The sequence below is a fragment of the Pavona decussata genome, unplaced genomic scaffold (genome assembly GCF_977016875.1).
Source record: "Pavona decussata unplaced genomic scaffold, jaPavDecu1.1 SCAFFOLD_21, whole genome shotgun sequence".
NCBI lineage: Eukaryota > Metazoa > Cnidaria > Anthozoa > Scleractinia > Agariciidae > Pavona > Pavona decussata.
In genome coordinates this window covers 4,285,970-4,294,940 of record NW_028145444.1, presented here as the reverse complement: position 1 = coordinate 4,294,940, position 8,971 = coordinate 4,285,970, and the positions used below count along the sequence as shown (strand labels likewise).

General features: G+C 38.9%; 1 pseudogene; it reads left to right on the top strand.

Annotated features, from left to right (window-relative positions):
- On the top strand, positions 1-938 carry LOC146486332 (uncharacterized; annotated as a pseudogene).
- Positions 939-8,971: the final 8,033 nt, after the last annotated feature.

The window sequence follows — 8,971 nt, the reverse complement described above, 5'->3', positions numbered from 1 at the left end:
ATGGATGTTACAAGTCTATATACAAATATACCACAAGAAGAAGGTATCACGACCATATGCCATGCATATGAAACATTCTACACGGCAACGCCCCCTATACCAACACATTATCTTAAAGAAATGCCGAGACTTATATTACAAGAAAACTCTTTCCAATTTAATGGAAAAAACTTTCTCCAGACCCATGGTACGGCTATGGGGACTAAAACAGCAGTCTCTTTTGCTAATATTTTCATGGCTAAGATTGAGACAGCAATAATCGATCAGCACAGTGCAAAGCCGTTGGTATGGAAGAGATATATCGATGACATGTTTTCCCTATGGGACACTAATAGAGAGGAAATTAACAACTTCATTGAGCATGCAAATAACTATCATCCTACAATAAAATTCATTGCTGATATTTCTGATAAAGAAATCATCTTCCCTGATACATGCATCTACAAAGGAGCACGGTTTAAAAAAAAAAATCTATTTTTGACACACGTACTTATTTTAAGCCTACTGAAACATTCCAGTACACGCACTTTAAATCCTGTCACCCACCTGGAGTCAAAAAAGGCTTCGTGAAAGGTGAAGGCCTGAGACTACTAAGAACTAACTCTTTAGAGGAGACTCTTGTAGAAAACATAAGAATATTCAAATTACGCCTTCGAGCGAGAGGCTACCTGAACAACCTTATAGAAAAAACACTCTGGGAAGTCAAATTCTCTGACAGAAAGAAAGCTCTCAAAGAAAACGCAAGAGTGCAAAAAGAAAAATTGCCCTTTGTAACGCAATACAACCCATCTGTGCCTAACCTTAAACAATTTCTAATGGAGAAATGGCATCTTATAGAATCACAACCTAAACTTAAAGAAATGTTTAAAGAACCTCCAATTATTTCTCATAAGAGAGGCAGTTCGTTAAGACATATACTGGTTAAAGCCAATCTGTAGTTAATCTCTTTAACACTACATGTGTATTTATTTACCTTGCTGTGACTGACGGCTTCCATTATTTAAGTTTTCTATACGTCGTATTGTTCGCATTATTCTTAAGCTAGCTACACTATAGCGACTGGTCTTGCTAATATCTTATGCCAGTGAAATAATTGCACAACCTTGTTCCCAGGGCCCTCTCTCTTCGAGGGAGGAAAAGAGAGGGCCCTGGGAACTAGTTTGACAATTGCGGTACTAAAAATGGTGAATGCAGCCGTTATTTGAGTCGCAGCGCTCTTTCCTCACCAGAGCCGAACTACCAGAGCCCAACGGTGGAAATATTTTGGTGTCTCAAATAACAATAACCATCTCGCTGAAAAAAAGAGAAGCTGTTATCAGCTTATACTCGGGCCGTATTTGACTGCGTGGTACGTAAGCGTACGATCTTTTAGCTGTGATAACTTTCAGCATCGCTACCTCCCCCAAATCGATGGATATAGAGATATACACTCAGGAAAAAATAGTTCAGGCTTCAGAAGTGATTCATCGTTTTATTGCTACAGCTCTTTTTCGTATGGTGAGGAGCTGACCACAATCATCAGTCAACTTCAACGAATGACCGGTTAAGATTCAAATGCTGGCCATATAAAGTAATCAAAAAATGAAGATTTAAAACAAGCAGCTGCTAGGCGCTAAAATTCAATTCTGCGTGCCGTCATTGAATTCACGTGCCATGATACAAACGGTTATGTTACGTTATACAAGAGGTTTTTGGTACATATCTATCTATATGAGGGCATGGATTTGTGAAATCATTCGAACTGGTGTTTTAAAACAAGCGTTTGCTGGGCGATAACATACTAATGCACGTGGCGTGATACAATTCACGTGCCATAATACAAACGGTTACTTTACGTTATTTGAGAGGTTTTGAGTACATATCTATTTTTGTGGGGGCATGAACTTGGTAATTCATTGCGTTTGTTCAGGTTACAAAGATCTTTTCTACAGATTAAAATAAACTTTTCGTGAAGACATAGGTTACATTTCTTGTTAGTGTTATTATTGGGTTTGCACTTTTTGAGTACTTTCCATTTAATGCGAAATGTTTTGTTTTCGTCCTTCAGGGTCCATTTATGTTCAGATAGTTCCACTGCATTTCGTCTGTTGGTGTTTCAGAAGAATGTGTTGTGGTTTCGGTATCGTTCTTTAAGGTTTGATGCCAGTCCCACGTACGATTCTGTTGTTGTTACCGTCGTTGCCGTCGTTTGGTAGACCACTTTCGCTTGGAGGCATTTAGCATCAAGTGGGCATTCTGCTTTCTTCCTGCAGTTGCAGCTCGGGTCATGATTTTGGTTTGGGGTCGTTGCTACATTTGAGAGCATCTGTTTGTTATGTGATGCGATGATGGTTTTCATGTTTGGCATGCATGAGTACTGAGCTGAGTTTTAGTGTGTGTCTGTTGAAGATCTTGTTTAATGGGTGGTTCTTGAGGAAGCATTTGTCGACGATGGATAAAAATTTCTGTACAATTGACAATTTTTAAATCTCCTATATTTAGCATACACTGACATAAACACTCTAATATCAACTTATCAATATAAGCTCAAATTCCTTTACGCAGATGTATCAACGATATAAAACATGATTTAGCCAAACAAAGCTCTGTGAGCTCTAGGGCACAAATTCAAGAAGTTTGGCGACAAAACGGTTTCCTTCTTGAACAATTCAAAAACTGATGACAAAATTGCAAGTACGTTCGCATAATTTTTCATGCGTGATGTATTCCTTGGCCCGGCAATTTTTCTGAACTTGTTTGGCGTTTCGAATAAAAATGCTCCGCACGATAACCCATAAAGGTTCAGGAATTTTCCGGCGGAGGAATCAAACACAAGAATTGCCATCGCAGGACTGAGTGTGACACCATAGCAATCGCGTCACCGATTACATCTCTATAAAGTCAATTTGGAAAATTAAGTCTAATTGTGGTCATCAAAATCAAAGCTATTCAGCGGTACTTTCTTTTGGGGCTATGTTGATGTTATTATGCGTAGTTCGAACTTGTAAGTCTCTGGATGAAAACCTAAGGCGTGGACATTAAAATAGAAGCTAAAGAGCAGCAGTTTTCTCAAACGTGGATTTCGGCATTTCTTAAAGATGACCTTTGAAAGTTAAAACGGGTTAATGGATCCTATTCACCTGAACATCGAGCACCTCTGCTGTCCTATTATTCCAAGCGCTCACTAAGTCAGAAACTGTCTATTTTTTTTTTTTGAGGTCTGCATTAGAATCTTTGGAATTCTTTGAATTTTATGAGCATTCTGCAGCATCTTGCGAAGGTCCCGAAGAAAGCTGCAAAACGTCACTATACGTTTCTGTTTCGATTTCCCATTTGCGTTTTACATGCCCTCCATCTTCATCATCTTGCGCGGAGTTAAATTCATTCGAGTGCTCGTGCGACAAACCTTCCAAAGGCTCATGATTTCTTGCAAAACTGTCACCTTCGCTAATTTGCCAATCAGACGAAACCGAATGCACCACGTTCAAGCTACCTCCTCTTCTCTTATACTATATCCACGGGCTTTAATCCTTACATTTTTGCTTTCTTCGCCACTCGACATGCTATCATTGCAATCACTTTTTTGTTCTAACGACTCCAGAACTCTCTCGGCGCTAAGGGAAACCGTTCACGAACGCTTCACAACCGACCACAAATGTTTTGATTCGAAAGAATAGCAACTCGAAGTATACATCGGGGAAAGGGAGGGGGAGCTAAAGAAGCGAAGAAAAATGAGGGAGATCGGGGCCCTCCCCTCCCTTTCACCGATTACTTAACTCCTCACGGCCCGAGTACAAAGAACGCAAAGAATTTGATAACGCGACCGAAAACGTAACTCGTGCCGCCCTAGTACATAAACAAGACCGAGAACTTAACTCGTGGCAAGGAGTCTTATCTCTCGGCCCATCGAGACCCAAAAAATAAAAATAATAATTTGATAACGCGACCGAAAACTTGACTCGTGCTGCCTTACGGCCCGAGTAATTATTGCTGTTTACGTATATTTAGAATTTTTTTTAATTTATGACCGCGTGGATGTTGCCAATTGGAAAAAAAGTAATGTGGCTACATAAATACTGCCAAATTGTGCCCAATGAATGCCCACATTTTAATTGCGATAACCTACAGACTCACAAACGCGCTGTTGAAACAGCTGACAGGTTAAAATGGGTATATTTAAGCAAGTACGCTGGTGAAACTCTGTTTTCGAAGTGTAGTCGCCTCGAAAGCTGGCTTGTAACCTGAAGGGCACTACATCTAACAAAAATTAACGAACGACTGGTCTCATTAAAACCCAATACGTTTGTCAGTGAACCAACTGCGTTTTCTGATTTCAAGCCGTTTAGGAAACAGCCAAAAATGGCGAACTGGACTGAAAATAGGAACTTTACGAGCACGCTGAGACAAGCAAACATAATTCCAGCAGGAGTAGCTGTATCTAACGCTACTTTGAACGTTTTTCTTTCCATCATTGCGTCTCTGGGTAATGTCCTGATCCTTATTGCTCTTCACAAAGCATCTTCTATTCATCCACCAACAAAACTGTTATTTCAATGCCTGGCAGCAACTGATCTTTTCATTGGTCTCGTATCACAACCGCTCTTTGTCATCCTCCTGCTGAATGCTGGCGGCATAAAGATCAACCTCAACTTCAACTTCATTCGGCAATAGATTATTGAAATAAATAATGGTTCTAGTTTTGTTTTTTGCGGAACGTCGATCGTGACCTCGACCGCCATCCGTCAGTGTTGACAGGCTTCTCGCACTGAAGTTGGGACTCAGATACAAAAACGTTGTAACACTGAAGCGAACTCGCGCGCTCACTGTTTGTATTTGGCTAGCTGGGATATCAGTTGGATTTATTTACTTCTTTTGGACCCATTTGAAACGTATCATCTTCGCTACAGCAGTTGTGCTTTCAGTCGTCCTTTTATCTATCTCAATATTCTGTTACACGAAGATAATCCTCACATTGCAGCAACACCAAGCTAAGGTGCAAGACCGCCATAATCAGCAAGGAATGACGCCACAGAATATCGGAAAATACAAGATGACGGTTTCTAGGATAGCGTGTGTGCAGTTGGCATTGGTTGTTTGTTGTTTCCTTTTTGGTTTCGATCATAATAATCAAAGTAAATGTATGGACTGGCGTGAGAGCGGAAATCGTTTGGGCATCTACAGGAAGTCTTCTTTACTCATATTCGTCTCTCAACCCGATTCTTTACTGCTGGAAGATAAAAGAAGTAAGGCAACTCGTGTCAGACACATTAGGACAGTTTTGTTGTTCAAGTAATCTTCATTGCCTTTATTAGGGACCAAGGAAGATAAATGGAAACCCGGCGCAACGATCGTTTACAATTTTTAAAACAAGGGTAAGATGGAATATTGATAAGATAAGCTTTTCAAAAAGAATGAATGAAAACAAACGTAACCAGACAAAACAGTCTATCACGGAAGGTTTACAATCAGTGAAAGGTTCCGGCAATTCTACGTTTTTATAAAAAGGTTAACTCTGATTGTTGAAAACAGCAGAAAATCAAGTTTCTGAATTCAGTTTTCACAGGACAAAATGCGAAATTGTTATCTTTTTTATTACGGTTAGTCGATAACGTGAAAAGTTGAAAAAAGGTACCCTTTTTTCAAGAAAAATGCTGGTATTGTTAGCTTTTGAGTGAAAATGTTTGTACGTCAATATTGTCCGCTTTTTATGCATTTCTAACTTCTCCAAAGCAAAGCTTTAGATAAAAATGACCATCTTTTCATTGCTAAGAAGCAATGTCATCGTAACTACAAAAACGTACCTTTTTTGAGGTTAGAAGCGATCTTATCAAAAGCGCGAAATAGGTACCTTTTTCGCAATAACGAATCATCTTATCAAAAGTGCGAAAAAGGTGCCTTGTTCGCCGCATAAAGAAATGGTGTTTCATGCTGTTTGGAATGGCAAGCCATTTAAAATCCTTCTGATTGACAGGTGTCAACCGTTGGCGCCATTTGATGACTTTTCCTTCTTGAATCGACTCCCACTAGTCCTCCCACTAACTAGTCAAAAGACAAATATGGCGGAATATATGGAAAGCATTGTCACTTTAATAAGGAATCTCGTTAAAGACAATTAAACGTACAATCAAGTCAGTGAAATTCTCAGGCAAAACTTTCCAGAAGTAACAAGAGGCTTTTAAGGTACCTTTTTCGCACTTTTGATAAGATGATTCCTTAGTGTAAAAAAGGTACCTTTTTCGCGCTTTTGATAAGATCGCTTCTAACCTCAAAAAAGGTACGTTTTTGTAATTTCGATGACATTGCTTCTTAGCAATGAAAAGATGGACATTTATATTTTGTTTTGTTTTGGAAAAGTTGGAAATGCATAAAAAGCGGACAATATTGACGTACAATTATTTTCACTCAAAAGCTAACAATGCCAGCATTTTTTTTGAAAAAAGGGTACCTTTTTTCAATTTTTCACGTTATCGACTAACATTAACAAAAAAGATAACAATTTCGCATTTTGTCCTGTGAAAACTGAATTCAGAAACTTGATTTTCTGCTGTTTTCAACAATCAGAGTTAACCTTTTTATAAAAAAACTAGAATTGCCGGAACCTTTCACTGATTGTTTACAACTCAACAAACAGGCCTAGCTGTAGAAACAACGAGCCGAATAGTTGAGTGTAACGAGAGCGAAGCTTACAGACTCTGGGTTCGTTGAGATTTTAGAAGGACGCTGACAATGTTGAAAACCTGTTGTGAAAACAATTTACTTTTGAATACATGTATTCGCAGACCAGCTTTTGGCAACTCTTTTATTGCTGTTTATTTTAAACCATTGTGATCTTCTGTAAAAGGACTATAACGCAATTATAGGTAAGTACGTGCTAATTTATTTATTCTTCGGTGTGCTTGCAATTCATTCATGTCGGCTGGTTAATGAATAAAAAAGGTGTGAGTGATCGTTAACTAGACAATAAGACATTGTGTAATAAAGTAAATAGGTACACTGGCCTTAATACCTCGATTTTAGGGTATAAAAACATAACAACAGCTCTTAACAATCTATGGCATTATCAAGAAATGAAACAGTTCTGAGAAATTGAGAATATTACAATAAGAAACACCAGCTAGTTCACTTAACGTTTGTTTGAAGAACACCTTCCGAACTAATTGGTTGTTATTAGAATGTAGCTTATCATAAAAAGGGAATTCCACATGTTTGATTGGTTTAGCGGCCATGGTATCAATACCGTTCAAATACGATAAGTGTACGCATATTTGAAAAAGAAAATATCACCAAAATTAGCAAGATATAAGGATTCGTTCGTGTTGTTGTTAATAAAATAGTTATGCTATTCGCGCTTGTTCGATACAAGTATCATCTCGTATCCAACGCACGCTGGTAGAGTAATTGTTAAATATGAACGTTGACTGCAGCAAGACAGCGAGAAGGAAGGGGGGGGGGGGGGGGGTGGAGGAGAGAGAGACAGTCAAGTTAATTTTTTTTTAGGGAGGCTCGCCCCAAAATCTAAACCCTTATCCTTTTATATAACATTTTTGACAGAAAAGGTAACCCCTTTGCAGTGCTGTAAAACCTTTCTATATTAGCCAAAACAAACTACACTTCAAAACAAAATACCCCGATAAAACAGCTCCCCAAGAAAACAACGTCAACACATAAACCCCCGACAGAGTATCTAGGATGGTCCTTCCTTGGAAACGTAAGAAATCTGCAGCTGCCATACCCACCCCTCCCCACCGCCAGGGAAACAAGACAGACCTTGGGCGCGAGAGGCCTGGGCTCCCCTTATTAATTTTCTTTGTTTCCGGGCTTGGGAGTGCTTTGTAAATCGGTCAGTGGGGCGGCAACGCCAACGAATTTCAACTTGTTAGGGTTGTACAAAAAACGCGATCTGCCCAGGATCCAACTTGGTAGGAGTGGCGTTCAAGTTAAACAAAAGCGGAATGAAAAATTAATCGTCGTGTGCTCTCGTTTTCCACAAAACCTTGAATTTGTTCCATTCACGTCGTTGTTTTGCAGCAAGAGAAATGTACCAAAACTTAAAACGCACGTGCAGAGTGATTGTTTTTCCTCGTCAATCTATTATTATAAGGTGTTGTCGTCGCGGTTGCCGTCGTCGTAGCTTTTAAATTAGCGACGTTAAGATTTGACTACGAGAACGAGATTTAGTGGCTATGTGATCATAATTACCATAAAACTTTGCCAACTTTAGCCTTGAATTTCTCAAAGAATTATTGATCATTTGAGAAGCCATATCAAACACTCGAAAGTGTGTTTCATCGCCTGCCCCTCTTTTTTCCAACCTACTTCTCAGTGTTTGGATATCTGATGAAACACTGTGTCTCGTGTTTGATATATTACTTGTCACACCAATCTTGTTTCTAGTATCTCCTTATCTGCTGGAGAACAACGGAAAAGAGCGAGAGTTATGGGGATGTGACTGATTTGAAATTTGAAAGTCATACTCGATCAATTCTAAAAGTACGTTAATGATAATGGTCTTTTAGCTAATTGTCAAGCTGGCTTCTGATCTCTTCATAGTACACTAACAAGTTTGCTAGAAGCTACCAACAGCTGGTCTGTCAATATAGATAATGGTTTTATCAATGGAGTAATTTCCGTTGACTTAGCTTAAAGAAGGCTTACGACACGATAGACCATAAGATCCTTTTATGCAAGTTAGTTAACTACGGAGTTCATAACAATGATGACTTTTGTGAACGTTAAGTTGGCAATTAGCATACGAGAAAAAAAATTAAACACCGCATACTAATAAGAAGGGGGTTTTTATCGGGTTTTAAAACCACTCCACGTGATGTTTTATCGACCATATGGTCAATGGGCTTATGAATTATTAATGAGATTCTAAAAGATTTTTCAGTACACACACTTGCATGCTTCTCGTTAAACAACAATTTTCTTTTTATTTCAGTTCTAGGAAAGTCAACGCGATAGCTCCATTTAATGCTCTTGGAGTAGTAAC